This window comes from Cricetulus griseus, chromosome 2, assembly GCF_003668045.3.
Source record: "Cricetulus griseus strain 17A/GY chromosome 2, alternate assembly CriGri-PICRH-1.0, whole genome shotgun sequence".
Lineage (NCBI taxonomy): Eukaryota > Metazoa > Chordata > Mammalia > Rodentia > Cricetidae > Cricetulus > Cricetulus griseus.
Genome location: NC_048595.1, coordinates 401,231,792 through 401,238,507, shown reverse-complemented (window position 1 = coordinate 401,238,507; position 6,716 = coordinate 401,231,792). Strand labels below are relative to the sequence as shown.

The window sequence follows — 6,716 nt, the reverse complement described above, 5'->3', positions numbered from 1 at the left end:
AGTAGACAAGGGACCATCAATAGTTTCTCCTTGTGCAAGAAAAGGAGCCCTGCTTTGTCTTTAGAATACTTAGCTCCCTGGACATCATCCACTTGCACAGCTCCCTCTGGCTATCCTATTCTGAACGCCAAGCTTTCGCGTCCTTGCATGCTGCCTTTGGATCAAAGTAATTTCTTTTCCCTTTCCTCAATTACTGAGGTAGGGAGGGGGCTTTGCATTCTCCTCAAGAGTGATATTTTTGTTTTATTTTTGGACAGATTTAGTACAATTTATTATATGGTACTCATAGTCTTTGGCATGAGGCATGGGTGCCAACTTATCTCTTAGTATAATGACTGGAGGAAAAATTACAATAAAAATCAATGATACAATAATATAAGCATTAAAACAACATTTATGTGAGGAAAATCATTAATTATCTATGTATAATAAAAATGGCTGGTGACATAAAAACACTAGGAAAGCTTGTAAATAAGATGTGATCTATGATTATAGAGTGACATTTATACCTTCCTTCTAAGTAGACTAAAACTGAACACTTGTTAATCTACAAGTGGTTTGAAAATAGTTTAAAAAATAAGGAGACAAGAAGCGTTAGAAAAAAACACGAGGTAGAGAGAAAGTTAAGAAATAAAAACAGTGCTCACTTTGGCAGCACATATACTAAAATTGGAACAATTCAGAGAAGATTAGCATGGCACCTGCACAAGGATGACATGCAAATTCGTGAAGCTTTCCTATTTTTGAGGTCTGACACAGGAGGAATGTTAGGGGATCCACAGGGATGACCCAACTAAGAATCTAGGCAACTAGAGAATCTTGTTTCCCTTCCCCTATAATGAGATTGATGCCTATCTTGGTTACCATTCCTAGAGCCTTCACCCAGTAGTTGATTGAAGCAGAAACAGGCACCCACAGCTAAGCACTGAACCATACTCCTGGAATCTAGTTGAGGAGAGGGAGGAGGGGTGAGCAAAGGAGCCAAAACTGTTTCTGAGAAACAGACATAATCCCTAATAAATTTCAATAAATAAAATATATTTACAAAGTTTTCTTCAGATTTTGGATTTTCTAAAACAAACAAAATTTGTATACAGTCTTTCATGTTATTGACATTTATGGAAATTAACGTATGAGAAATTTTCAAAGGACTGTGCCACTATTTGCTACTACTGAGTTTCTTGTGCTTTGACAAGGAACGATTTTTTACTGGGGAAGCAATTACACATGTGTCCACGATTGGACATCTCTTCTAGTCAAACATACAAACATGTTTTTTCTTTTTTCATGAAAAAGTCTTACTATCTAGCCCTGGGTAGCTGAGAAATTAGTATAGCGACCAGGTTGGCCTTGAACTCTGAGATTCCCTGCCTCTGCCTCTCAAGTTTTGGGATTAAAGGTATGCTACATCATGCCTAGCCCAAACATGTTCTTGAAGAGTGAGATTTTAAGAGGCTTTTTAAAAAAAGGTTTGCTCAGGAGACCTTGTCCCTTTCCCCTTCTCCAGGGGAACATGTAAGTCTCTCTTAGGGTCCTCCTTGTTTCCTAGCTTCTTTGGTGGTGTGGATTGTAGGCTGGTAATCCTTTACTCTATTTCTAAAATCCATATATGAATGAGTGTGTATCTTTCTTGTCTTTTTGTGACTGAGTTACCTCACTCAGGATGGTTTCTTCTAGTGCCATTCATTTGCCTGGGAATTTCAAGGTTCCATTGTTTTTGTTTGTTTGTTTGTTTTGTTTTGTTTTGTTTCATTTTTCCCACTGAGTAGTACTCCATTGTGTAAATGTACCACATTTTCTCTATCCATTCTTCAGTTGAGGGGCATCTAGGTTGCTTCCAGGTTCTGGCTATTACCAATAATGCCACTATAAACATAGTTGAACAGATGTCCTTGTTTATCAATGTGCTTCTTTTGGGTCTAAGTGACAACTAGAGAGTTCTTATGTCTACCAAGTTTGGGATGACCTCGGCATGACTGTAAACTGAATACCAACTGAGACCCTGAGCTCATTTGTTGTATATACTGAGGCTGATTTTACACTGAATAAAAAAGTTCTTACATTGCATGATGTATCATGGATAGGTGTCAGCATCACTAGAATTAAAACTTTCAGAGCACACAGTCTGTCTGAATGGAACATATGCTATCGTTGTTAGGGATAGGTTCCATTGTTTTGAAATAAGCAAAATAAACAAGGAGTCAACATAAACTTTCTGAACAGCAGTCAATATCTGAAAGGAAAAATTCTTTCCTTAGTTGTTTACCATCCTTTCCTAGTAGTTAGATCTTCTTAGTATATGGCATTTTTCTTCAGATGAATTTATGAAGTTACCCTTTTGGATATGTGTGGTATGTTTTTAAATTGCTTAGATAATCATGTAATTTCTGTTTTAAAAATCATACTACCAACATGTATTCTATTTCTGTATTAAATATAATTATACTCTTCTCTTTACCTCAAATATCTTTCATTTATCAAAGTCATATATCCATTTCTCACAGTTTAGTTTTATTGTCTTCATAAGATCGTTCTAACCTGCTTTCATTCATGGTGGCTTCCCTTCCCCTCTGGGAGTGATAGCAATCCAGTCAACACTGAATTATAGTTTGTTTAGCTTAATGTTTTATGTTTTAATATGTGTTTTTGCATGCATAAGTACTCTACTTGCATGTATCCTACACACATGTGTATGCCTGGTGCTTGCTGAGGACAGATGAGAGCATTGCATCCTCTGAAATTTGAAGGTTTTTTTTTTCTTGTGGCATATTTCCCCCTTTTTTATTTAAATTAGAAACAAGCTTGTTTGACATGTCAATCCTAGTTCCCTCTCCCTCCCTTCCTCCCCTGCCCCCACCGACTCCCTCGCCATCCTTTCTGCTCCCCAGGGAGAGTGAGACCTTCCATGGAGGAATCTTCAAAGTCTGTCATATCATTTGGAGCAGGGCCTAGACCCTCCTCTGTGTGTCTAGGCTGAGACAGTATCCCTCTATGTGGAGTTACAAGCCACAATGTGGATTCTGGGAAATGAACCTGGATCCTCTGCAAGTGCAGCAAGTGTTACTAAGTGCTGAACCATCTAGTTGGCCCCTTGCTTAAGATTTTTAAAATTTAAATTTATCAACCAGTAGAAAGAAGAGTCTTGGTGGTAGAATTTGGATATATTCTTTTCTCAAGAGATTCTGCTTTGGAATACTAGTCTTCAGTGTAGCAGTATAGATAGGTAGGGAGCCTTTAAGACATGAGACCTTGTGGGGAAGTCATGATCATAGCAATATTGCCTTAGGATGAATTTATGGGCCTGTGACTAGTTTTCATAATAAAACTGCTATAAAACAAAAACATGACCTCTGATTCTCACCAGACTTCCTGCTTTGGAAGGTTACATCTCCCTCTCACAGGTACTTACCCTTGCCATGATGCCATTTGCCATATCCACCAGGGTGCTGGTGAAAGCCAATATTATGCTGTTCAGATGTTTAGTCCCAAGAACTTGAAGCTAACTTTATAAAGTTCCTGAATTTGAATATTTCACTATAGTACATTAAAAAAGATAAATATATAGAGTGCAAATTAGATTTTTTTCAATTATAAGTTTATGTTTTATTGTATATTCCAAACTAAAATGACTGTTACTGTAATCAAAGGATGCATATTTTATGTGTAGAAATATATAAGAAAACTTAGAATATATAGAAAATTTGAAGATATTACTTTGTACAGTTTTCAGAATTGTTTTCTAAATAAATGATAGCTTCATATTGGGGGAAAGATACAAATTGGAAGTATTCATGGAAAAATATTCTATTTCACCATGTTCTTTTATCTGGCTATAATTATAATTATGCTCTTTTAATTGCTTAAAATGTTATTTACTTGTAAATTCACCATATTTTATGTCTATGTCTCACAGCTTAATTTAATTTTCCTTTTTATGGAGTCATCCATGTCTGTTTCCATCCTTAGTGGCTTCCCTTTCCCTATAGGCCTCAATCCAATTAGCACTGAATATACTTATACTGAATACATATATATAGCACGTGTTATACTTAATAGTTTTATAACACAAATGTACCAGACTATTAACCTCTTTTTAACTATAAATTCATAGCGTGGAGAGAGATTATTGCCTTGTTCATGCTGTATGTGTTTCTTTCCTTCCATAGGGAAATAAGAGTAACTTGCCCCCAAGCCTTTTTGTGAGGGTTAAATGTGGCAATGTATTTTTCATATCATCAAAGAACCAATGAATTTCATCTTTTTTGATGAAAACAGGTAAATAAAACCAATCTAATAATTTAGACCCACAAAGATCACTTATACACACATGTGATCATATTATGTACAATGCATGTATAGTGAGTGGTTCCTCAAAGAATCCTAGCACAGAGGTTGTATATAAACCCATTAAAGAATTTTGGATATACTATTTTTTCTTTCTGGTAAGTGCTTTACAGTTACTACAAGAGATCTAATAATGTCACAACTCTAGAAACCCCAAGATGGAAGATTTAGAATCGTTCATCATTGTTATTTTCTTTTATATTTGATATATGCTGATCCTGATTCTAGTTTAAGGTTATCTATTTTTTTAAACCAGTAGTGCCCATGAAATGTGGTGAGTAATCAAATTAATCTAAATCAAATTTAGATGGGTTTTTTGGAACTTGGCTTCTTGGGATAAGTACCACTTCCAAACTCTGTACACTCTTATCTTATTTCACAATGATTTACAAGCATTTATTAGAATGCTGGATTTCCAGGGATCATTCTCTCAAGAATATTTAATGTATTTCTTAACAAAAAAATTCTTTGGGACTTGAAGTTTCTGTTTTATATTCAGTTTCACAGTGATTAATTACTGTGACATACTCAGTAAATTAAAATTAGCTTAAATATTTAGGATGAGTTTTTCAGATGAAAATTATTTAAAATAAAATTACATAATTACTAGTGGTTATGGTATTAGTAGTTATGAAAAATGTGGTAAAACCTTAGGATTTTATTTTAGAGAAATGAAGTAATTGAAATCCTGCTGAGAGCTTTTAATATATTTGCCTTTGGCAGCCAGCAACACTTTATAGGTGATCATCCAGAGGAAGATGGTCATGATTAGCAATTGGCTTCTACACATCATGAGGCCAAGAAATTGTGCTCTCTTCATTCTGAACTTTTGACTGCCCCCTCCATCTCCTTACTATTTTATTAATTTGGTCAATGCTTGGCGACTTGCTGTTCTCTCCATACATGGCTCTAAGCCCAGGGTAACCAGAGAGAAAGCACCGCTGGTTTCACGTGGCCATTGCTGTTTTTCAGTGTAATTAGTGTCTAATACAATCCAGCTAAGCACATTTACCTGTATCTTTTATGTTCGTGTCATCTTCTCTCAAGAAACAAGATGCAGCTTAGCTTTTTACATCAAGTATACACAGTTTAGAAAGACCAACATTTACAATCAGGAAATAAAATATTTTAATTGCTGAAAATGGTGGTTGTTTAATTTGTTGAGTTCTGATGAAGGCTCTGTTTTCGGTGCAAAGTGTAGAGGAAGGAAGTTGTTCAGTACTGCTGCTGCTGTCTGTGGTTCAATCCCTGTGCTCTGTACCCTCTCTGATAAGACCTATTGTCTTTTCACTCATTTAATTCTTCCTTGACCCCCCAGTAAACTAGCTAGCAAACTTTTTGTTATCACCATTTCTTTACGGCTAGGTGGCCAAGTGATCCTAGGTCAAAGGTAGTAGGGAAGTATATTGAACAGTAAAGAAAGTTGGAGGAAAAAATTAAGTGTTGGATAACTCCTTTAATAAATATTTACCAAGTATTCACTCTACATAAGATGGTAGTTTATGTCCCGAGTAAACAATAATATAAAACAAATAAAATATATCCTTGTAGGAATTATTTTCCTAGTAAACAGAGTAATTAACAAAAAAATAAGAAAATATTTATTATGCATTAGTTTGGAAGACAGGTCAGTTAGTAAAGCACTTTTCTTGCAAGCATTTGGACCTGAGTTGAATCTTCAGAGTCTATGTGGAGAAAGTCAGGCATGGTGAGATGTTTTTATAATCCCAGTGCTGAGGATACAGAATTAGGAAAATCACTGTGATTCCCTGGCCAGGCAACCTAGTCTATTTGGGAAGTTCTATGTCAGTGAGAGACTCTGTGTCAAAAATGTGAGGAAAAACACCTCCACACATACATGCATAGCCATACATGCACACATGTGTGAAGACATATCACACAGAATACCTAGCATGTCAAGTGATGATTAGTACTGGAGAAAAATAAAGCAGAGTAGACATAGGGATTCTTAGAGTAAGGTTAGGTTTGTTTCCCATAAGATACTTAAGAAGGTACTCACAAAATAGCTGACATTGGTGCAGAGCCCTGCCTGGTTGGTCAGTGGTAAGCCAGTAAGCAGTAAGAATACTTGGTTGAGCAGTTCACACTGGGGCTCAAGGGGCAGCTAGCAGGTAATGTGGGGCAGGGTGTTGAAAGGAAAAGGCTTTTAAAATGAATGATGGAAATAGTAAATCTGATCATGAAATGATGGAAATGCCCAAGCATTGCTCAAAGTGAGCCAGTAGGGATGTAGCCCTGGCAAACATGAGCTCAGTCATTAGCTCTCTGGTCAAAGGCCATGATTTAGGTAGCAGAGAAAGAATTTGTCCTTCCTAAGGACATGGATTCAATCTGGGAGAAATTATGTAGAA

At 36.1% G+C, this 6,716-nt stretch overlaps 1 non-coding gene across 1 annotated transcript; it reads left to right on the top strand.

Annotated features, from left to right (window-relative positions):
* Positions 1-639: 639 nt before the first annotated feature.
* Positions 640-746, top strand: LOC113831925. Its single transcript, XR_003481761.1, has one exon. It is a non-coding gene; the product is annotated as a U6 spliceosomal RNA (small nuclear RNA).
* The last annotated feature ends 5,970 nt before the right edge of the window (positions 747-6,716 follow it).